Source organism: Lepidochelys kempii, chromosome 7 (genome assembly GCF_965140265.1).
Source record: "Lepidochelys kempii isolate rLepKem1 chromosome 7, rLepKem1.hap2, whole genome shotgun sequence".
NCBI classification, from domain to species: domain Eukaryota; kingdom Metazoa; phylum Chordata; order Testudines; family Cheloniidae; genus Lepidochelys; species Lepidochelys kempii.
In genome coordinates, this window is record NC_133262.1 from 14957817 (window position 1) to 14983463 (window position 25647).

At 40.3% G+C, this 25647-nt stretch overlaps 1 protein-coding gene across 1 annotated transcript in view; it reads right to left on the reverse strand.

Annotated features, from left to right (window-relative positions):
* Positions 1 to 1167: 1167 nt before the first annotated feature.
* The window catches only part of SUMF1 (sulfatase modifying factor 1), a 553524-nt gene continuing 529044 nt past the window's right edge, over positions 1168 to 25647 (reverse strand). Inside the window, exon 9 of the mRNA XM_073351176.1 lies at positions 1168 to 1197. The gene's annotated coding sequence lies outside the window, so the exon portion shown is untranslated. The remainder of the gene's footprint in view (positions 1198 to 25647) is intronic.

Genomic DNA, 25647 nt, shown 5'->3' on the forward strand with positions numbered 1-25647 from the left:
CTTACTGGGGCCAGAATTGAAAGTGGTCAGCATCTGAAAGACAGGCCAGATTTTCAGAAGAGATTATGCAAGGGCCACTATTTTAGCTGACACACTGGCAATTGAACCGAGTTAACACATCAGGGGGGATAGCTCAGTGGTTTGAGCATTGTTCTGCTAAACCCTGGGTTGTGAGTTCAATCCTTGAAGGGGCCATTTAGGGATCTGGGGCAAAAATTGGGGATTGGCCCTGCTTTGAGCAGGGGGTTGGACTAGATGACCTCCTGAGGTCCCTTCCAACCCTGATATTCTATCATTCTATGATCTTGGGCTAAAAAGCCCAGGGCGTCTGACTGGGGGTTGCAAGAAGCTTATATCCTTTGCAAGCACACATCAGTAGCTTACACTCCACAGCCTGATCTGCTGAGCTCTTGTGAAAATCTAGGTCATAATCACTTAGTTAGAACTAGGTGAGATTTAGAAACAGAAGGCAAATTGTGCTCCTCATGTAGGTGCTTTTAAATACTCCCAGAACTAAAGACATGCAGATTTTATTAAAAGAGCTACACAGAGCTATAAATAACAGCTATGTAGTTTAATGGAAGAGCGTTTCCTAGGAGAATGGGCAGAGTAGCAAGGTTGAAGTTTTAAAAGTCACAGTGGAAATGTTTGAACATTGAAATTTTAAGCTACCAAATCTATATAGTCTATGTACACTTTCGACGTCGATAAAGTGTCTCTAGTTTTTGATTTGGAACTAGTAAACAATAAAGGTGAAGGAAGTACTGCACAGCCATTAACAAAGGGAAGTAGACAGAGCAACACTTGAGAGCATATGCTGGGGAAGAAATCTTTGGAGGTGGGCACACTAAGGATACACAGCAGGAATTCACAAAGCATCAAAGACAAAGACAAAAATCAGGTCACTCCTGTCTTAAATCACATGTAAAAACATTTGTATTAAAAATTAAGGATATTGTTGAGAGCCAAGTAAAACATACAGTATTAACCCGCTGAAAAAAGTTACGGAAGATATATCCACCTCTTCTCAGGTATTTTATTTAGTGCATTGAGATTCAGCTGTTCAAGTAACTGGAACGTTGTTACAGGATACTACAAAGGTATTGTTGGCAGGTGCTCCGGCTGGAGCTTTTGCAGCATACTGCAATGCAGCTGTTGTGTAACCACCAGGTTTTTAAGAGTAAGAAACTCTCACAGCTGAAAAAAAAATACACAAACACACACATATTATACATGCGTATATACTGATGTGTGTGCATGAGAACACGTACATACATCCACAGAGCTATATTGTCTTCTGGATAGGCATGACTGATAATATTGTCCGCTGGATTTGCTCTGTCCTCACTTGCTAGGGATGAATACACCACACAAAATATTGATAAGGACAAATGCCATTACTTACTAAGGTGTTAGTTTGATCTAACCAATGCAGTGTAACTTTGCCAGATAACCAGCCCCAAACAGATATTGGCAGCTGACTTCTGACCAGTCAATGTATAATGTAGCTAAAAGTTCAAAAATCCATAGTAAACTGCTTTGGGACAAAATACAGACTTAGACCCTTAGTCTGCAAGTGGATCTGCACATGTGGGTTGATATGATAGATATATAATGCCCAAAAATTAGTCACAGGCAATAGTCTAGGAATATTGTCAAATTAAAAATACCCTGGAGAAAATAGACATCTTCTGAAACACAATGCACAAAAAGGAGCAACATTTATCAAGCAAATTAATTACTCTAAAAACCATTTGCCCCACTCAAGTCTTCAGTAATTTCAAAAGTCGAATAGCCCGTTGTTTCCAGATCATAGTTCCTTCAATCATTATCCTCATTAAAGGTACATCTAGACCAGGGGTGGCCAACCTGAACCTGAGAAGGAGCCAGAATTTTACCAATGTACATTGCCAAAGAGCCACAGTAATACATCAGGAACCTGCATCAGCTCCACCCCGCTCCCAGTGCCTCCCGCCTACTGGTAGCCCCGCCAATCAGCACCTCTCCCTCTCTCCCCGCACCTCCTGATCAGCTGTTTCGTGGTGTGCAGGAGGCTTGGAGGGGGAGGTGCGAGGGCATAGCAGGCTCAGGGGAGGGGGCGGGAAAGGGTGGAGTGGGGGCAGGGCCTCTGGCAGAGCCAGGGGTTGAGCAGTGAGCACCCCCCGGCACATTGGAAAGTTGGCACCTGTAACTCCAGCCCTGGAGTCGGGGCCTATACAAGGATCCACATATTAACTTCTAAAGAGCTGTGTGTGGCTCTGGAGCCACAGGTTGGCCAACCCTGGTCTACACTTACAGCACATGTAGAGAATAGACACCGCATGCCCAGCTAGTGTGGATATAAATAGCAGTGTAGATGGTGAAGCACTGCTTTGGCGAGTAGAATACAGACACACCAGAACCTTAGGATCTATACCTTACACGGCTCTCTACTTGCCCAAGCCATGCTTCCATTGTTTACACTGCTATTTTTAGCAGTGTAATATCCCTCTGCTTCCCCATTGCTACAGCCTGTCCCCACCACAGTAAAGGCTCTGACAGTGGGGAAACGCTCAGGCAGTGGGGAGGCAGCAGGGGAAGGTTCTTGCACCCCCCCCCCCCTTTGCTGGAGACTTTCCCTGCCGCCACCCCACTGCCGGAGCCTTTCACTGGCACTTGTAGGTCAATCTTAACATGGACTTAGCCTGCTTTTCACAGTGGCGTGTAGCTATATGTACCCTGCATGCCAGCACAAGTGTAGACAAGACCTAACAGTGGCTGCAAACTCCTATTACACTCAACAGCTCTGCAGGAGGAACAGACGGAGGCTATAGCTTGCAACTCATGTTTAGACTTTCCCCAGTGCTGACAAATTGTTTTGGACTTTGCCTCAGTATACAGCAGTGACGATAGTAATACCATCTACCTCTTATACAGTGCTTTTTCAGCAGAAGATCTCAAAGCTCTTTGCAAAGGAGGTAAGCATCATTATCCCCAATGCACTTCAATGACAATCACGTAAAAAGGGCAAATCTACCATTTTTTGATGTGGCTAATGAAAGAATGCCCAAGAACATTAGGTATTCAGGGCTTCACCCTAAGCCAATTGCAGTCAATGGAAAGATTCCTTTTCACTTTACGGACATAGTTTGAAAACAAATGTAAATAGCAACTATGTGACTTACTGGAGGACTATATTGTCTATACATCATCTCTAAGATGTTTATTAGTACAGAAAAGGAGTACTTGTGGCACCTTAGAGACTAACCAATTTATTTGAGCATGAGCTCACGAAAGCTCATGCTCAAATAAATTGGTTAGTCTCTAAGGTGCCACAAGTCCTCCTTTTCTTTTTGCGAATACAGACTAACACGGCTGTTACTCTGAAACCTATTAGTACAGGTTGAACCTCTTTAGTTTGGCACCCTCGGGACTGACCAGTACTGAACCAGAGAATTTGCTGAACCACGGGAGGTCAATGCAGAGTGCCAGTGGGTCTCCATAGGAGCAGGAAGTAGGGCTGCAGGGGGCCCCCCAGGCTTTATGCCCAGCGTGACCTCCCACCCGGGGGCCCTGCTGCCACCTGGTGTTCTGGGCACCGGCCCTTCGCTAAGGGGCTCAGATGCCGGCCCCAGGTCCCAGCCGCCGGTCCCAGGTTCTCCCCCTCCCTCCCGGAGCTTGAATGCCACAAATGAGCTGTTCACAGAGCTCCGGAAGTAATGAGAGGGTGGAGAAGGAGTTGGTAAGCATGGGGCCACTGGCGCACAAGAGGCATCTGGGAAAGGGGGAAGGGAGGGGAGCTTGGTGCTGGTGGATGCTCCGCACCCACTAATTTTTCCCCATGGGTGCCCCAGCCCCAGAGCACCCACGGAGTCGATGCCTATGCCAGATCACGGATGTTGCCGGACCAGGGAGTGCCGGATTAGAGAGGTTCAACCTGTATAATAAGAAAAGTTAGAGTAGCATAGTAGTCTATGAAATGAGCAGAAGAAGACCTTTCACATTTCAAGTTTCATTTTCTGCTCAGCATAGGTAAAGAGCTGTAAAATTCATCTCCTATATGGTATTTATAATAATCCTTATATTTTTTCCATTTTAATATCTTTTGTGAATTTCATGAAAGGATAGTATTAACAACTGTAATTTAAAGAAAAATATAGCGTGCCTGGGTGCTGTGAAAATCTCTGTATGTTGCGTCATAATCCTGATCTATCTATGCACCACGCCTGAGATTTCAGTCCTGAGCTCTTCCTGAGCAGACAAGCAAAACTGAGTCATGGTTTAATGATATGGATAAATGAGCAAGGAGTTGGATTAGTCTATCCAACTCATTTTCATGTTTTAAATCAAATCTCTACTTATGGAAATTTAGTCTATCAGCTATGATATCAACATGTATACCAGATCCCACAGAATACATTAAAGAGCAAGACATAATTGTTTTTCAATTGAATAGGTTAAGATTATGAAAAGAGAAGAAAGACCACTTAGTAATATAAGATAAATACATTTAGAACAAATAAATAGAGCAAGTTGCATAAAATATGTTATCATTATGAGAACTGACTGCTACGGGAAGTCATTAAATCTCTATATTGTGACTGGATATCAGAAAGGGCTGAAAATTTTTTTAAACAAATAATATTTTTGGTTATGCAAGCTAAGAGAAGCCTATCCCTTTGAAAAAAAATTATGACTTAACACCTACATATTTTTGGAATTCACCTGTCTGTGGGACGATTCTGCAATCCCCTCCAGTATGGTGATCAATCTTCATTAAGATTTGTTAAATATTTTCCAGAACAAAATAACAAAATGTGGTAGTAAAAAGGTCACAGATAGAAAAACCACTACTTGAGATGTTACACAGAATGTCATTTAAAATATTTCATTCTCCTTAGTTTTATTGATTGCCAATACAACATGCTATGCCAAGGAATGAAACTAATGGAATTCTGAGCTGTCATCACTACATAAAACTTTATGAACTGTATTAGTCATGATATACTGTGTGTTCTTACAGGCGCGATCCAATGCCCATTCAAATCAATGGACGCCTTTGGATGAAGCCCACAGAACACAAACTATTGAAGCAAAAAATCCATTATTTCAGTCTGATAATTGGATACTTAGAGCCTGATTCAGAAGAGTCTGTACTGGTGGTGGTGGTTACATACCAGCAAGTTGGTATGAGAAGGAACCTGCATTCCCTTACATCGTTTTACACTTTATTGGTAGTAGCTGAGTGAAGGCACTTGGATAATATGGTGACAAGCAAGGTACAAGAACCTGAATGGAATAATATACAGAATAATTTTTCTTGATACACCTGCCTCCCCTTTTGCCCCTTCACATTGTGAGTTACTCGTTTACACCCATTCACAGAAATATAACTTACACCAACATTGTGACCTGATTCTCTTCTCATTCAAACAAAAGTAAATAAGGAGTAACTCCATTCAATTATGTGGAGTTACATCAGTATACAAGTGGGGCAAATGAGATAAGGATCAGGACCCATGTTTCCAAAGGCACATTAGCTGGCACCATTCTTAATGCAGAAATTGCATATTTTAATAACAGTTTCCAATGGTGTCTCCTGTATTGGTTTTGTTGCATGGGTGCTTGAGTTGCATGGAAAGGACCACAAGAACAAACTGAGTATCATGCTCAGACCGAGCAAGTGATGCTACTCTAAAATGTTATTCAGAAGTTCTCACAATGTCTGTAGGATCACACCATTCAAGTAAATAGGGTTGAGTGGCTCCTTAACACCTCTACCACAAGTCCCAATCCTGCGCGTGCTGAGCCTTCTCATGTCCCATAGACATGAGACTGCTCAGCACCTTGAATAATCCAGCCCCTATCGTGCAATGGACACTACACTCTATTTTATGAAGCACCACTTTTTAATTCATGTACAATTTCATAACCAGACCTGGATAAAGTATTAATGGAATTTAGTAACCACATGACAATGAATTTGCATCCCTGTGTTATACTTTTCAAATAAGAATGGTTCTCAGGTATAATAAATTCTCAGGCTCTACTAGGATTAATTATTACACAGCTCACTGGCTTCATTTTGATTACTTAGCAATTAACTATATATGGGATCTCTGGGGAAGGATCAAAATAGTTTCTGTAGTTTCCCCCCCCCCCCCCAAGTTCAGCATCAAGTTTTACAAATAAGCCTGTAGTTTCTGATTTTGCTTGTTGAGATTTAGGACCAACTATCTCTCCTCTGATCCATATGGTAAATGACAACTCAGTTTTCTGCTATCCCAACCGGAGTTCTAGTGACAAAGGCAGCTCAAAATGACCCATCGTACGTCTCTGGAAGCAAAAGTTTGGTCATATGGACTGACCACATTAGAAGGAGAGATTGCTACTTGTAATAAGAGATGGACAGGCCCGGTTTTTCTGTAAGTCACTCCCCTGAATTTAGGCGATTTATAAAACTCTACTAGCTACGCTAGGATCTTGCTTTTAGCAATATCATCTTGCTATATCCCTAGAGAAGCAGCAACAGCAGCGACATGAACAATGCAAACAAGGGAGACAATTATGAGAAACACAATGAAAAAAGTTACCAAGAGAATGTAGCCAAGCTTTAAACAGTGCCAAATTACAGGCCATTAAATGAAGCAGCAATGAGCAGAGGGCATTCAGTGACCCACAAATACAGCTGGTAATCTGCCACCTCTCTGGTTTAGTATGGCACAAGCATCTCATTAGTTAGCTGCATAAAATGGGAATGAAGCAGCTGGGAATCGTAGGCTGGGATTTCAAAGGAGCTCGGTGTCCAGCGAAATAAGAATGGGCATCTTGGATGAAATCCTGGCTCCACTGAAGTCAATGGGAGCTCTGCCATTGACTTCAGCAGAGCCGGGCTTTCACCCTCCCTCTCTTGGGCTTCTTTTACGAAAAGCAAGTGTGCGCAGAACATGCAGACGTACTAACGCCGTCACACCAGCGAGGAAATAGACAGGAAGGGTTCAAATTACCAATGGTTCTCTCAGGGCAGAGTGAACTTCGCCCAGTGTGAACTGTTCGGATCTCTGCAAACACCGCAGATAGCAAGTGTCATTAAGATGAAGCTTCAAGAAACTTTACATGGCACCATATTCTTGTAGCTGCTTTTAGAGATCATTTATATCAAATGAGACGAATCACGTTTGCCTTACTCCTGTGGGTAGCCCACTGAAGTCAGTAATGAAGACTGCAGATGGTTTAAATTCAGATAAAGCAGAAAACACCCCATAAGGCTTAAATACAGTGTTTGGTAATACAGTGAATCAGAGAAAATGCAAGTATAATTCAGATCATCAATGTGTAAACAAACAGGATGGCTAGCGTGAGTACATGATTTGGTGCAGTATGTTTTACTACTATCTATTCAATTTTAGTTGAGTTAATACCCCATATAAATCCAAATCCCGAGCTGCATTATACATAAATTCATACAGAAATAAATAGATCTAGTTGTATAGTATAATAAATATGAAGTATATATATAAAATCTGCAGTTATTGCCTCAATTCCGTTTTTCACCCTTCTGCTTTCTCCTTTTCTACTTCAGATCATCTTGCTCTTCATGCATCACTTCTATTGTATTTCAGTTTTAATTTAAAGTGTCTGTAACTTAATTTTTAAGATGGAGATGTTCGTGGGAGCAGTGGGTGTATAAACCTTTCAGTACAAAATTAATTTTAATAATTAATAATGTGTTAAGTTTTCAGAGGGAGGGTTTTTTGTATGTTCTAAATTAAAATTTGCCTGATTAATGGTGTCACCTGGCAATAGATTTCAAGGTTTATTGTTTTTGCTTTTCGTAATCCTATAAACCAGTGACATACCTAATCAATTAAATAATCATCTACTTTTTCATTTTGGCATAGATGGCTGTGTGACAAGATAGTTCCATCAGAATAATGTAAATGGAAATATATAGGTGATATACTCCATAACACTGTATAAAACTTCCAAGTCCACCTTGCACTGAGGAAGTAGCAAATAAAAATACCCTGCTTGCATTTGTTCTCTAGTTTACTTTAAAATTTATTTTAAAGTTAGTGATGTATTTTGAGGTATGATTAATGGATTTACAAATACTTTTTTCAGCCTGCATATACCAACAAAGCATTTAAAATTAATTCACATCTTCTAACTTCTTCCGTAATGGAGTTTTAAGGTCCATTGCAAAGACTCAATCAATACGAGGGTGAAAGCTCTAGCATGTAATGCATTCTGTACAGTCCGTAGGGGTCTGCATGAAGGAGGGTAAATTAGGCTACTCTGAATTAACTGGAATTATTTGCAGTTATTAAGAAGACTACAACCATTTTAATTTAATTTTTAGGATGAAAAAATAGCAGCTCAGTCTGGCTTTAAATAAATACAGCAACTTGGGATATTTGTGGATTTTGTAAAATCTCTTCAAGAACATGGATACAAATGATTTACCATACTCAATATTTACTTCTTGGCAAACATTTTATTTGCATGAAAGTGACTTTTGTCAGACACTTCCATGTTTATTGTGGCTACACCTAACATCTAAGGTGACTAGTAACTAAAATAAGTTCACCAAAAATCTATACATTTTAAGCTTTGTGTATGCAGTGCATTCAATAGCTCTTTATATTTCGTCAGTTTCACTGTTTCCTCTATACAGCACATCAGGGTGAGACTTTCAAAAGTGCTCAGCATTGGCTTAACTCTGCTCACACCGAATCAATAGGAGTTTTACTATTAATTTTAACTGGAGTTGAGTTAGGTTAATGCTGAGAAATTTTAAAACCACACCCTCAGTTTCTCTCTTGATTAAAAACACCCCCTTGCAAACATCAACAGAACCAACACTCAGATGTTTTAATGATTTTTTTTAAATTAGGATGTACTGTTTAAAGATTATTCTATCATAAATGGGAATATTTAAAAATTAATCAATAAGATAAAAACAGGTTGGCAGTGTCCTTTTAAATCATGCTACAACTGGTGAGAGTAAGTACATCCCAACTAAATCTGCAAAGAACTGAATAGTAATTATGTCATAGAAGAGGCCAGGTGTGCTGAAATCTTGGGGAAAACAGGCAAGATCAGTTGTTCCATTCGGAGGACTCAGTTTTCTCTAATGGAAAACTATAGCATAACTCTTATTGACTTCAATGATAATCGCATCAAGCTGTAAAGCTATTGAGTAAAATTTTCAAAAGTGCCCAAGTCCCATTTTCAAAAGTGCATAAAAGTCTTATTGACTTCAACGAGATGTAGGTTCTCGAAGTGCCTACCTCACCTTTGAAAATAGGAGTTTGGTAAAATTTTCAAAAATGCCTATTAATTAATATCTGAGCTCTAGCAGAAAATAGGTTTGAAATGGACAGTTTGAGCAACTCCAAGCAAGTTTTGTACTTCTTGTTACTGATCTCACATTTGATAGCTGACTGTAATTTTAGCATAACTGGCTGTGTCCTTCAATAATTACCTTATTTATGTAAAGTTATAGGTGTTTACACTTCTGGTAGGCATTTGAAAACAGTGGTTACTATTAAAAACTCTGTATTTATCAGAAACTATCACATAAATGCATCCAGAAAGCCAATATGCCTGTACTTTTTTGGATCAGGTAAAAGGCAAGGAGGTAGAATAACGTCAGTGAAAAGAGTAGTTCGGCAACATGTTTGAAAGTGAATACATCCCACAGAATTGTCTTTGTACTGAGAGAAATATTAAGTTACTGCTCTTGAAAGTCCTGGAAAGGAAAAAGATCAAGTGCACCATAGCCAAAGTCATTAAAAAAAAATCAGATTTTTTTTTGTAACGGAAGTACTCAGACTTTGACTTTCTTCACAACAATAAAATAATTTGAAATGTTGGAGGGTAGGATCAAGCTAAAGCTCTGAAAATAACTACTCAAAAACAGAGAGCTTTAGAAGAAAGTAGACTCCTAGAAGATGAAATGTCTTGAAAAAAATGTTGTCTTCTTAAAGTGCATTCATGCTCTTAAACATGGTTCTATAATAATGAAATCTTGGGGTTCTGTGTTTATTATTATTTCTCAATGATTTCCAGGCCAAATTTACTCAATTTACAAGGATATATCCATTTTTTCCCGGTCAGCCTTGAAATATTTTGTTACCCTAGGAGCTAAAAATCACTCCAGGTTCTCTCTTACTTATGCACCAGTATAAGTAAAGATTCTGGAGGCCAAATTCTCAGTTTCTTCGTTATGCTTGTTGAGGTATCAGTGAGGACAGGATGTGGCCCTAAAATTGGAATTTAAGGCCAGATTGTGATACCCCCTGTTGATATTATGGAGTCCCTTATTCTATGAGCAGTCACACTTATTTTAATAGGTTTCAGTCTCTAAGGTGCCACAAGGACTCCTCGTTGTTTTTACTTATTTTAATGGGACTAATTTTGGAGTAAGGTACTATTTATGTTCATGAAGGGTCAGGAGAAAGGAAGAATTTATTTTCTCTTCTCATCAGAACTTGCCCACCTAATGTCAAAATAAACTCAAGGGTGCAAACTTTATGGGATCAAACCCACAGAAAATATTTGTTCAAACCCAGTGTCACAGAGTCACTTACTACACTGGCATCTCCTGCTGGGCATTTCAGGAATTAGCTTGGGTGGTGGTGGTTCTCCTGTCCTTGCCTCCACCTGCAGACCCATTACGGCTCCTTTCTCTCGGTGTCTGCTTTGTGGCACAGCCCTCCAGCCGTGTCACCGTCCGGTTTCTCCCCCTTCTGGGGGACTCCTCCAACAAGAATCCAGCCTCTCCTCGCAGCAGCTTGGCAGTCCACAGCCAGGCAGCTACTTCAGTGGCTAGTGGGGAGGCAGGCCCGCCCACTACTCCAGGCCCCAGCCCAGGGACCCTGCAAACAGCGGCTTCCTGCTGCCTCTTCCTTCCAGCTCACTGTTTCTATTCCCTGGGCCACTTCCCCACAGCCTCAGTTCCTTCTGCTCCTGCCTCTGGCTCCAGCTCCTTTGCCCTCTTCCCAGGGCCTCAAGCCCGCAAGTCCTGGCAGCCTGTCAGGAGCTCACCCTAGCTCCTCCAGTCCCTGCTAGCACCTGCCCTTCCTCAGGTGGTGATCTCTCTGTAGCCCTCTAGGAAGCCAGTCTTCTCCCTAGGACTCCCTGCAGCAGACTCACTCGCTCCAGTTTGCAGCTTCCTTTCATTTGGGCCAGCTGGGCCCTGATTGGCTGGTCCAGAGGCCACTTAACTTTAAACACTATTTTTCAATGGGACTTAAGCACAGGCTTGGTACACATGTATTCAGCTAGAAGACCAAAGAATTACAAAATGCGTTTATCAAGGGATGCTGCGACACGTCGTCAATCACAGTCACCAAAAATTTCAGTGGTATAGAGATAGCCAATGATGGACATAGACTGGCTGGATATTCAGTTTATTTTAAGGACCTAGCTAGAGACTGATCTAGGTGGCGCTCAATCTGCTGCAAGGAAGCTGTGTCCCTTTGGGATCTGCCATGATGATTAGAATAATTATAAGCAGGTTGAAGTACTTTGCAGAATGGAGACAATATTGTTGAATCTCACCAGAAGTTATCAGAATGAGTGTTCCTTGCATTACTTGCTGGTAACCAAAGGACATGGGGCACCATTTACTTGATTTTTTTGCATAGGAGGCTGGCACATTATGTACAATCTGTTCACAATAGATGTAAACTGACATGGAACTTCAATTAATGTGGGGTTTGGTGACTAAGAACTAAGACATTTAGGAATAAGAAAAAGGCCTTTCTGCTGCATTTTAAACTAGGCATGTGCAAAAACGGGAGTGATTTATCCAGTTAAAAGTAGGATCCAGGGCCAAACAACTGCTAGCTTTGGTTTTGCAGAACAAAAAAAATCAGACCAACGAGGTTTGCAAACCCCAAACTAATACTACTCCAGTGATGGTCATCCTACCTTCTTGTTTTGTTTTAACACTAAAGAAGAAAGCAGAGGTTTGTTTTAAACACCATTTTAGATATTTGTTGGTTTTCTTTGCATCAGTTGTTTTGCTCAGTAAGTTATTGCATGTAATTCTTTTATTTGGAGTGAAGCAATTCCACCGAGTTCCTTATTAACTGCTACTTACTGGACAGGGAATAAGCTAGACAGCTGATTTTACTTGGGCAGTCATGGGGAAAAGGGAAAGGGAGAGGGATCTGGTGACTGATGTGAAAGAGGCAAGAAAAGGAACAAAGAGGGTGCAGAGAGAAGAAGAGAGAGGGAGAAAATCTTAAAACAATTAAGAAAAATCAGACAGGCTTCAGATCAGACTTGGAGGCCTTCTCTAGCTTGACTGGAAACCTTTTGAGATTTTTCCGTCTCTATTTTCTAGCACTTTCAACATGAGCAATAAGATTTGTATTTGACAGGAATCCAATGTAGTAAATTTAGAATTGGTAATTATAATCATGTCTTTTGGGGTGGAATTTTTAGTTTAGTTTAACAGCCGAGTTCTGAACCACAGGAAATCCTGCTGATGAATTTGTTACTTGTACCTTTCAATTAAAGCATAAAGCTTTATTAGAACAGAGGTTGCAAACCAGCTGCTTTGACTGATGCATACAGTATGGCTACATTGCTGCTGTTTCACTATACAGTTTCACTATACAGTGACAGTTCTGTTTGCTCTGTATTGTTCCTATGCGTTAAATCCCCAAGGAAAATGAAGGGTGGTGACACTGGTTAAGGTGAGATTTTATTTCCTTTGGAAATAGAGCCTGTAATATGCAACATCCTCAATTTTAAAACTAATTTAAGAATGAAAGGAAATGCCATTCCACTTTCTCTCTCTGTATGTTACAAACACACACATATATGAGGTATGTAAAGATGTACCCAATTAAAAGCACTCGGGATCACAGGAGTTAGGGACCAGGGGGATTTTCAAAACCACCTATGCACTTACCTGCATTTTTAGCTGCCTACATACCTTTAATAATCTGGCCCTCGAGCACTATGGAGTTAACTGTCATAGAAATAAATATATGCATAGGATGGGCATGATGACATTCCTTTAAGGAAGAGACTTTTTCTTCTCTCACTTAGTAGCTGCACTATGAATCTCTTTACATAGTCTAAACTCATTCCAGGTAAGTGGAATATAAACGCTAATATCAATGGGAGTTCCATTTGTAGAATGTGCAGCAGGCTATGTAGAAAGTAGAATTTTGTAATTGGAATTTACTGAAAAAAGTAATTAGCCAAATCAGGGAGGCAGTTTTTGTTAAGTAATTAGAGCAAGAGAATAATGTCAGAACTGTTGGATTCTATTCCTGGTTCTGCCACTATCATGCTATGTAAGCTCAGACAAGTTACTTAACCTTTGGTTCTCAGTTTGCCTACCTGTAAAATGAACACTTACTGCAGTACAACAGGCAAAGAGTCCTGTGGCACCTGTCATAAATATAAAGGGAAGGGTAAACCCCTTTAAAATCCCTCCTGGCCAGAGGAAAAATCCTCTCACCTGTAAAGGGTTAAGAAGCTAAAGGTAACCTCGCTGGCACCTGACCAAAATGACCAATAAGGAGACAAGATACTTTCAAAAGCTGGGAGGAGGGAGAGAAACAAAGAGTCTGTGTCTGTCTGTATGCTGCTTTTGCCGGGGATAGAACAGGAATGGAGTCTTAGAACTTTTAGTAAGTAATCTAGCTAGGTATGTGTTAGATTATGATGTCTTTAAATGGCTGAGAAAGGAACTGTGCTGAATAGAATGACTATTCCTGTCTGTCTTTTTTGTAACTTAAGGTTTTGCCTAGAGGGATTCTCTATGTTTTGAATCTAATTACCCTGTAAGGTATCTACCATCCCGATTTTACAGAGGGGATTTCTTTACTTCTATTAAAAGTCTTCTTGTAAGAAAACTGAATGCTTTTTCATTGTTCTCAGATCCAAGGGTTTGGGTCTGTGGTCACCTATGCAAATTGGTGAGGATTTTTACCAAACCTTTCCCAGGAAGCGGGGTGCAAGGGTTGGGAGGATTTTGGGGGGAAAGACGTGTCCAAACTATGTTTCCCAGTAAACCCAGTTAGAGTTTGGGTGGTGGCAGTGGAGATCCAGGGACAAAGGATAAAATTAATTTGTACCTTGGGGAAGTTTTAACCTAAGCTGGTGAAAGTAAGCTTAAGAGGTTTTCATGCAGGTCCCCACATCTGTACCCTAGAGTTCAGAGTGGGGGAGGAACCTTGACAGCACCTTATAGACTAACGGATGTCTGTTAGTCTATAAGGTACCACAGGACTGTTTGCCGCTTTTACAGATCCAGACTAACACGGCTATCCCTCTCATGCAGTACAACAGAGGATGTTTTGAGACTTAATATTTATAAAGCACTCTGAGAATCAATAGGCATTATAGAATTCCACACTTCAATTTTAGTTGAAGAGATCACAAAGCATAAAATTAGGTAAAAAAGAATACTATTTCCCTTCTGTTTATACTTGTATCTGTGTAATAGATCACTATTACATCACTATTAGATCACTGTGATGTAAAAGCCCAATAGCCATTTTGGAATGTGCTTCAGAAGGAGTCAGTATTTTCCAAATACCATTCTACTTACTTTACAGAAGATTAATGATGTATCACGTTTATGTAAATAGGAGAGCTAAGATTCCTGTGCATCCCCATTCATAAATTAAAAACAATGCTTTTCTATAGTTATCGCTATAAAAGGCAAATAGACCTTGACTAGATGTAATGAGGCATTTGTGTTCACCATAACTATAATTTACTATTACTGCTTGAAGAGCCATCGGTTCTTCTTTAGTCTGTTAAGTGATAATAAGTGAGGCTAAAATAAATTCTAATGAACACTCATGGGTCACCTTACTGAATTTATGGAGCATGATACAACAGTATATTAAACAACTATAATTTTGGATGCTCTATGTGATAGTAATAGCCATTTGTTTGATTTTTCAAGTCATATCTTCTGCTACTTAAAGTGAACAACTTTCAGAAGGATGACCTCTGATTTAACTGCGATTCTCGGATTAGCAGTGTGCAAGGTTATTCAACTGTTCACAATGGATGTCAAATGAATCATGAAGCAGCAGTTACTTCCTGTCTCGGGGACCCATATTCAGCAATAATTGAGTTCTATTGGAACAGTACATAGTCCCAGAGCACATAGGCACAAATTACTAGGAAAGATCAAAGGGAACCTGCCATCCCCCCAATTCCTTTTTAAAAGAACATTATGGCATCTACTAAGAAAAGTACCAGTGGCCTGGTTTACCCTCACCACTTTTTTTTTTTTGAATGTGGTTCTTTTTCAGTCATCTGAACAAATGCAGAAGCAATAGACCACTGTAAAAAAAAATTTATCAAGAGGACAAAAAGTAAAGACAGTTAAAGCAATTAAATTGTTTATACCAGAACAATTGAGCCAGCCACCAGCCATCAACTTGGTGATACAACAAAACAGAACAATATCAAACCACATATATTCTAGAGCTTTCCAGAGTTTTTTCAAACGATTTTTTGTTCACAAATGTTTTTTAACTGAATTTTTTGGGGGGTGCGGGGGGTTGGTATTTTTTCAAAAATTTTCATGATTTAAAAAGTGAACCCTGAAAGCAAAAAGTTTTCTAATTTTTTTCTCTTATCCCCTCCCCCCCCACTTTTGGTGATATAAAGGGTTAATAAATACAATGAAAATATAATAAAGGAGGAGCCAGGGAAGAAAAAAGGCAAAATGGAAAAAAACAAAAACATTCTGATAAACATTTTTACAATAAGTGTCTGAACTAAAAAGAGGTGTTCTTTTTGAAATCTATAGAACAAAAATTAGTTCAATACTTTCAAACATTTTCTCAGAAACTCTTTCCCATTTGCAGGCCAGCTCCAATGATCACAGACACAGACACACACGCCACATGAACTCTTTATTCTTCATCATGTCTAATAATCACATGCAAGATCAGATTGCAATCAGTAGCTACAGCATTCATTGTCAGAGATACTGCATTTCAGCAGATACATACACATTTTTTTTTGTTTTTAGTCTAGTGGCTACATTGTGACTTCACTCGGTGCCTTGGGCAAGAAGTATGCTGCTGCATCACCCAGGAATAGCCATGAGAGGCACCATCACTCAGACTCACAAGTCCCCTTCCTGATGTGTACCTCACTCACTTGCTCCAAGAAAGAAATAAACTGCCATAGATAGATTACTCTCCCTACCCCTCACTGGCTCAGTTGTGGAGAATGGAGCCACTCCCCACCCACTTGCTTCAGGGAGGGAGTAGGTGGGTACGTAGCCCCCAGTTACTAAAACAGGTCCAGACTCAAGGGATGAAATGCTGGTTCCACTGAAGTCAATGGTAGAGGGAGAGGGGGCTGCTGACACCCTCTTATTCCCCTCACAGGTATGTAGTCCAGGTCACAATCTAGACTTTAACTACATTTTAGTTTTCAATTAAAACAACATGCTGGGATTATTTAAACGTTTACCTACTTTCACTCTCTTGTGACCAGTCTTTGTTTCACAGGTTTATCTCTGTAATCCAGATTTCTTTATCCACCTTTGTATCTTATTCTAAGGAAGTCTGACAGAATTTCAATAAAGTGACAGAGCAGTTGTTTGAACGTGCTTCCAGCCCCATCATATATCTAAGACAAAGGTATATGATGGATATTATTGACATCTTGGCTTTCCTCATCTTCCTGAAAAATAAGGTTTAAAAAATGGTTGTATACAATTTTTTAACCTAATTTTTCAGGGAGATAAAGATGTGAGCTACTGACAGCACCCAAAGATTAATCTGGAAATGAAAGCAAAGTTCACGGAGTCTGTCTGCTGTTCAGGAGACTTGGGAAATAATTCACAATGAAACAAATTGCATTGTGTTGGCTTTTATTATGGATCATGCTTTTCACATTTATGAAAAATTAGATTAATGCTAAGTATTTGTTTAGTGCTTTTTCTCTTCAGAGTGCTTTGCATACATTAACTAATTAATTTAACCACTCCTGATATTTCAAGGGTCTCCTGTTCAATACTCCAACTAAAGCTTAACCCAGTGTAAGGATACAAGGAAGAGAGAAGCTACAAGTGCTTGGCACAAGAGCCAGGCATAAGTGCAGTCCCTGGAGCACAGGGATTGCTTCACGCAAGCACCTACAGCAGCAATAGCCTCCTCAATGGGGCAAGGCAATATTGGGGTCATGTCTTTAGCCCTTCATCTGCCTCAGTTGCAGCAGAGAGGAGTAGCCATCGTACCCTTTCAAAGGATGGTGCAGCTGCTGTGCTCCCTCTGTTAGTGATCGATCCAGCAGGGTCGATTCATCATGCCTAGTGAAGATGTGATAAATCGACTGCCGAGAGCTCTCCCATCGACTCTGGTACTCCACTGGAGCGAGAGGCACAGGTGGAATTGAAGAGGGAGTGTCAGCAGTCAACCTACCTCAGTGAAGACACCGCGGTAAGTAGCTCTAAGTACGTCGACTTCAGCTACGCTATTTTCGGAGCTGAAGTTGCGTAACTTAGACTGACTTAGCTCACCCTCCCACCCCCCAGGTGTAGACCAGACCCTGGAGACACAATGATCTCAAGAACTCCCACACACACAGAGGTGTGTCTCAGCATTGCACCTAGAGCCAGATCCAACCCCAGTGGAGTCCGTGTGGACGCCTTTCTATTGATTTCCCTGAGTTTTGGTTTAGGCCTGTACTGTGAACTGGGCCTCAATGACTTGATTCTCCTGCCAATGCATTCAACATGAGTTTTGCTACTGACTTTAATGGAAGCCAGAGCAAGCCCTGGATGCACAGACTAACCTTCAAGACTAGTTCCTCACCCTCTGACATCACTGATATTTTGTTGCTAACATCACAGTGTTCCAAATAATCTATTTAATTGTTCCATGCTCACCTCTGCCTTATAATACAGTTGTATTTCAATCCCCTACATTCAAATTCCATCTGCATACAAAACATAACAGTACAAAAATCCTCAAACTTTTCTACAGTGTGGACATCTGAACGCAGAAATTGGACCACCACCTCTCTGCCAACTTGTAATTATGTGATGTCCCTGTGTTAACTACAGAAATCCTTTATCTTTCAAGGAGAAGGAAAAGAATATGTAATGTGTTTTCAGCTACACTTTAATGTCACACGGCAGCTGAAAATATAGAGGGGAAACCAGCACCAAGTGACCAGCCAGCTGTCCATGTACCACCAGCAAGCACTCCACTCAGCACTGTTTGAGAACTACAGGAATAATACTTTGGCTAATGCCTTCATGCTGTAGGAGTAATTTAAGAATGCATCAGATTAAAAAGAGCATTTCTAAATATACTACTCAGCCAATGCAGTATTTTGTTGCCCATATGATAATGGAATCTCTAGTAAAATTACCTTTACCTGTATTGTTAATAACAAGGTGACATTTATTAAACTATTAAACTGTGAAGTCCATTATGGTTTATTGCACTTTCTTCAACATGAACCTTGTAATGTATTCATTTACTGAAACTATTTGAGTCATTTAAATATCATTAAACCATAGCAGAACTGAAATTAGTTTTCCTCCTGTGATCTCAGGTGTACAAGAGTAAAGTTATTATTTTCTTAGGGCTTAGTCATCATGTTATTTTTGCTTATTTTATTAAAGCTGTGTTTCATTATTCATAGCACATATTGTGGCTAATCCTATCAGAGCATAGCAACACTATGCAGTTTCACCATGAAAAGCATCATTCCTCACACTCACCTCTCTGTGGCCAATAGAAAAGTGAGAAATCTGGGCCTAAAGAAACCTTAAAAAAAACCCTCCTTCCTCTGGGTAGTCTTCTAATCTTAGTTTCAATCTTAGCTATTTGGCAAGATGAATCTTTTGGCGAGACAGTGGGGTTCACATGTGACAATCCCACCAGCTGATGGCCTACAAGCCACATCAGTCTACTCTTGCGTTAGGTCTGGTTATCAACTGTGTTAGGTAGGGTGATATGACACCCTTTGAGGTGCATGAGGTCCTCCAGAAAAGTTTTATTTTGAATTTATTTTCAGACTTAGACCCAAGCCTTCTGGTTCATATGCTGTCGTGCTTTTAAAGGCATGTGTGTGTGCAATATTATAGGGGCAAGGGCAAAAAGCATTTTTTTGAAATTGCCTTCAATACTGTGAAAATCTTGAATGAAATGTCACAAATTGCATGACAGTGAAACTTGCCATAGGCGAATACTTTGCCAGATTCACCTTAGGGTACAAATATTCATTTACTTCTAATGATGTTTCACAGCACATACAACATGACTGTGTGTTTGTGGCTTTCTGGTCCACTGACAGGCCCTTGGTATTATTTATCATTTAATAAATAATAAATAAATGTATAGGACATACATTTTTGACCTTGAAATCTATCAAACACTGTTTCACATAGTCACACCCAGCCCTTCTGCTTTATAAGGGTGGCAACAATGCAATTAGCATTTTTCTTTACAGAACGTGAACGGAAGCATAATAAAATATTCAGCATTGTACTCATAAAAGGAAGAGAGGGTGTTTGTCATAGAATTTACTAAGACTGAGGCTTCTTATTGCAACTATACTGACAATGACAGCAATTGCTGTGCCAAGTATCTGCAGACAATAGCTGCAGCCTTCTCTCTCTGCTTCTGATGATGTTGCTGCAGGTCTTTACAGATTACCTGCTACCACAGGTGCTCTCAGAATGCACTTGGCACTCATTTGTGCTTGCAAAAGACCATCTAACATTAGAACACTGAGAGGGAAATTCTGACAGCATACAGGATGTAATATGCACTTGTTACCTATGGAGCCACAAGCTGTTCTCAGTAACAGTCTCAAAGAACATACTTCCATGCTTTTGCTCCTTTTAAAAATATATCTGGATAACCTAATCTGCAAATTTATGACTTCTTATAATTAAATATTGGCCAAGAATCCACACACATGTATCTAAACTTATTTACATACTGCAGATTCCATTTAAGCTAAAGTGAATTTGAAAATGAGACCCAGAGGTGGCAGGGTATTAATAGCAAATTGCACACTCTGAAAGCTATATATATAGATATATATATACACACACATACAAATACACATACATACACACACACCCAATACTGAACTTTTCTGTTCATCTGAAGGCTGCCTGCAGATCTGTCACAGCTTCCTAAACACATCCTTTACATGACAAAAGTGCTTTCCCGTGACATGTTCTGGGGCTACAGTGTGGTACACTGCATTATTACATTCTGCAGCAAGGAAAACGGAGCCAAGGAAAGGTCAATATAAGTGAGAAGTTACTGGGATATTTACTATCACCAAAAATCCAAAAGTACAAATGAGCAAATTGAATGTGCTACCATATGTATAGTTTCCAAACTGGTGCTCACATGGGCACTTTCATTGAAGCCAGTGGGACTGCTCAGGTGAGCAAAGTTATGCATGTGCTAAGTGCTTTCAAGGAGAATGGCCCTATGTTTCCTAACCAAACAACCTTTGGAATGTACTAACTAATTACGAAGGAGTAGTACATTACCAAAACTGTAATCATCATGAAGACTGAAATCTGGTTCACTCTTGATGGAATACTGCTTACCGATGACTTCGCATTGAGGAAAACTGCAGCCAGTTCTTCAGTTCATCAGTGTCAAAGTGCATGAGTTAAAATCCCTCTCTAAGTATGAAGGCCTTGAGAAATCTTCTTTTGTCCACATTAAAAAAAAAAATGTGTACAGCCATTTTGGTGAGAAGCTCAAGCGACTGTTTTGGCGTGAACACTTGAATCTGGCAAAGGGGTCACCACGTTGTCCAGGATGTGCCTTTTCCTGTCCCTCTGAAAGTCTGCCCAAATTTATCCAACATACAACCCTCTGAAAAATCTCATTTTGCACATGCTCTGTAAAGGTCTATTAGAGGCAAGAAGCTAAATTGTCTAACTATTCTATCTGCACTGAGCATGCTCCATACCCCCACAGAGCATGCTCTTGACACTCTATTAAAAACACACCAATTGTCTCAAGATCAAACCTAATACACTTGGAACAACATAAATATAACAAAAAATAAGCTTCCCCACACAATTGCAACCAGAGTCCCACCCTGCCACTACCCAGCCCTCTCCAACACCCATATCCTCCCAGACAAGTGAGGAACAGTGGGTCATGCCACATGCCCCAAAGGCTAACAAGCTCATGCTGATATGCACCATGCAGGGGAAATGAATTCCAAAGGCCCTGGGTCCTAACAGATAATGCCCTGCCAGCTGCCCTTTCTTTCTTATACGTACAGAACTCCAGCATAGGCACCTCTGCTGATAACAACTGTGGCAAATAGCATGGGGACAGAGGTGGTCTGGTAGATAAGCAGCTTCCAGATCACTTTTGTCTTTGCAGATGAAAGCCAATATCTTAAAATCAAACCCAGAGCCTGTAGCCAAGGGTCTGACCCCCAATCCTAGGAGCATCAACAAAAGGCTTATAGGAGGCTTTCCATTAACTAAAATGGGCTCAGATCAGGTCCTAAATTAACAGTGTTTGTGTTCCTAAAGAAGCCCTGAGCTGGATTTAGTATTATCTACGTGCAGACTTTTAGCATGATCCCTTGTGGTTAAACTAGGTGTGATCCAAAGTCCCCTGAAATAGGTGTAATAACTCCCACTGACTACAGTGGACTTTGGTTCAAGACCTTTTTGCATCTGGAGGGGACAATTCAGATCACTCTCCAGAAGATGGCATGTTCATACCAATGCAGAAGGAAATCGTTCCTCCACTTTTGAATGTAGGCCTTGGTTTGAGGTTCTTATTTTCTCAGCAAAAGGCTCTTCAGTTCAGGAAATGTAAGCAGAAAAGGAAAAATCAGCAGGATTCAGTGTTGAAATCCTCTATCCAAAGAGCTGCCATGGGTCAGGCCAGACATTCTTCAGCCAGTCCCATGAATAGATTGTCCCTTTGTCTATTTACTTGCTTGCCTGGGAAACCCTCCCTCCCACTGTTATGTCAAGTTGATGAGATCTCTGAAGCTGGAGTCAGTTGAGCGGCATAGGGAAAAAGAAGCTGCAGAAGCAGGGGAGGCCTGAGGCTAAGTGATACTTCGAAAAATTGTTCTCCATAGATCTGGGCAGTAAGCTTTTATCCATGTGAAATTATCTTAGGAAATCCATAGTGGAAGAATGGATGGAGTGTCAATGGATAGACATACTGACAAGACATACGGTAAGGGAGAGGTTTTTTGTCTGCATCTGCGGCAGGTTTAAGGGGAAATAAATGGATGTTACTCATCAATGTTAAGAACATCGGGACTCTAGAGAGATTAGAACTAGAGTTTGGTACTTGAAGACATTCAGAGAAGCAGGGAGGAGTGAAACAGAAAAAGAAAGTCATGTGGACAATAAGGTTTGCCCTCACGGGCATGGGAGGGAAAAGAAATCTGTAATTTCTTCCTGTTAATTTAATTTGCTTTTCTTGTTATTCTGCCTTATAATAAAACCCAGGATGGAGATGGTTAAACCTCTCCCCTGAGACAATGGGTTTTAATCATCTTCCTTTGCTTCTTTCCACCTTTGTTGTCATTGTTAGGAGGGATGAGCACAAACCAAAACTCTGATTCCAAACATCCTGAACTTTGGAGAAGTTGAATCTGTATCTAAGCTTCACAGCCCAGCACTATTTGACAGGAGGACAGATTCTTTTCTTCCACCAAAGGGAATGATTTGACCTGAACAATTTATTCTGCCTGGTAATTCCGGTGCCTGTATATTTATGATGAAAGTAGAAGAATCCATGATCTGGAACATGAAATTGAAATTTGGTAGGGCAGTTACCTTGGTGTAAACATACCTTTTGCCATCCTTGTGCAAGTCTGCCCAGATTTGGCCAAACTATAGGCCTTTGAACTGGGGCATCATTTCAGAAAAAAATGGAAAAATGGATGGGAGGGGGGAATTGTTTCAGCAAACAGAACATTATATAATTATATTATATTATATCCTGCAAAGTCTGGTGGAGACAAACACTGGAAGACATAATGGAGCATATACGCCTATAAAAAGGCCTGGGAGGGTCAAACTAAGGTCTGGGGTAGATGGGGAGGGGTAAATGATGCCCCTATCTATGAAAAAAATCTGTTTGCACGTGCTCAGATGCTGCTAGCTAAATTCCCTTGCATCGAGCTCACACAGCTCCTATGTGCAAACCAATTCAAGTGTGTGCTCACATAGCTCCTACGTAGGATCCAGAATTCACGTGCTGCATACCCCCAAAGTGACTGAGCATGCTCCGCTGCAAGGGCTGAATTGTACTGTACCTAAAATTATTCCTTCCAGCAGCCAGGCTGCTAAGCACCAGAACTGAGAGCAGAGACACTGTCTCTCCTGAGCTCTCAGTGTTCCTGCTGCCGATGCCTAGTGAGGGGGAGAAAGATGAAATAACCTGACACAAATGCAAACGTAATGAAAGAAAGTTGTGACACTATGCCCCCATATTCTTCGTAGAGATATTATGATATGAGTCTAGCATAATTATGGTGTATTTTGTGCAAAATAAGACATGTGAGATATCACTGGAAAGGTTATGATTTACTGAATATGATTATCCTTTTTGTATGCATGTATCGTTTCTGTATCTGAAGTTAGGAATATTGACAATGTATCTATTACAAGTGTGTTTACACCTGGGGAACGCCCATCAAACCGAATCTTTTATAGCATCACTTTGCACTGGGCTCCCCACACTATCACCATTGCAAACGACCCCACTTTTCAGCAAGATGATTGCTTCCAGCAGGATTCTCAAAAATACCAAATATGACTTTCAAATACAATCCCTAGTTCATATATTTGATGGGCTTCTTACTTTCAAAGAGTTGCACTGTTCAGAAGAGACACAGTTTTACTTTAAACTATCCATGTCTATCACAGCTAAATTAATTTTCTTAAGTAGAATATACAGATTCAAAATGTGCAATTTGTTGAAAGTCTTCTCTCAAGTTGGCTTTCTGAAGTTAAATTATAATTATTATGAATTTCTAGACTGCTACTTTTTTAGTTATATCCTTGAATTCACTCATGATTTACATATTTGTACTGTGCCATGTTTTTCTATTTCAATTAAGCCCTTTAGAATAGGCAAAGTGCACAGGGCGATATCCTCAGCGGATATAAATTGGCATGATTCTACTGACATCAGTAGATCTATGCTAATTTACACCTGCTGAGTATCTGGCCCATAAACACACCATACAATCAGTACTCATTCGCTTAGCTAAGCACGGGCACTAGTTATATATCCCCTCACAAACTGATAATTCATATCACTAGTACTAATGATATATCGACAGACATATTCTATGTACTCCTATTCATGCCTTTGAAAATTTCTGCCTTCATCTCAGTCAGGGCTTTATGGCCACCGATTAAATTTGGTATTTTTCTAATATGCTGATGAACTAGAGTGACTACCTCTGTTGGATAGAAATAAGGAAAAGCCACATGAAAAATAAGGAACAATGCTTTATTCTAAGGGACATTTGGGGGAAACACAAGTTCCCTTAGCATATCATGTATTTTTCCTCTCAAGTGTCCATTTCTACTGCCCTCAAGCATACAATGCAATTATCATAGGTACCATTTTAACATCAAATTGAAGCTTATTATCGGTTTTAATACATTTCAATAATCTTAAAATAAAGGATGGGCACTCTAAGGCACAAATCAATGTCATAAGGGATGGTTCTTTAGAATAAGGAACAGGTGGTCACCCTACACTGAACAAAGCAATTATACTATGGACTTCACCATTTTGCTTAAGATGGATGCCCAGCATTTGGATGCCCACCTCCCTTTTCTGCTGGGACTGGCCTGCAGCTGCCTCTTGCTCTCCAGTTCTCCTCACAAGGGGAGACAACTAGATTACACACAGGTTCTCAATCTGGGGATTATGGACAAGTGTCATGGGGACACAATTACTCTGCCCTTCCCACACTGCTAAGCAGGAGAGGAGTCCTGGCTAGATCAGTTCAGTTGCATTTGTAGCAGGTGAGGGAGGAGGGACAAAGAATGACCTCAACAGCTCTTCCAAAAATCCTAACTAAAGCACTGATACCACCTCTGCTATTCTTTTATATTTTACCATCACTCTCTGTTGACCTCAACTCCTGACAGTTTCTGTAATATTACACACAGGTGACTATCTGAAAGTCTTTTTTGTGTGTGTAGTTGGTTGTTTGATTGTTCAGTTTATGTATCTAGAACATATATTACTGGGTGGGTGGGGGAATCCCTGCAATACACACATTTTTCAGTGTATTTGGAAGATGTGTATTAAATCAAATTAGAGCCCAAGGGCCTGATTCAAAGCCCGTTGAAGTTAATGGGAAGGTCTTAACTGATTTCCAGAGGAGCTAAGGGGAAATGTACCAGGGCATCATACTAGAAATAGTGTGCAACTAAACTGTTTTAGTCTTGCCCAATGTCAGGAAATGCTGCTGACTGATGAAATCCACAATGGTATCCAGCCATTAGTTAGCAGAGACAATAGGAAGGAATTTTTCTCTCATCCTCCAGGTGAGCGCGTGTGCGCACCCCCCCCCCTTTTAAACAAATTCACTTGTTCTTATTGTACTGCACTTTGGGAACGTGTGTAATTGTTTTTAACTAAATAAAAGCAATTGCAA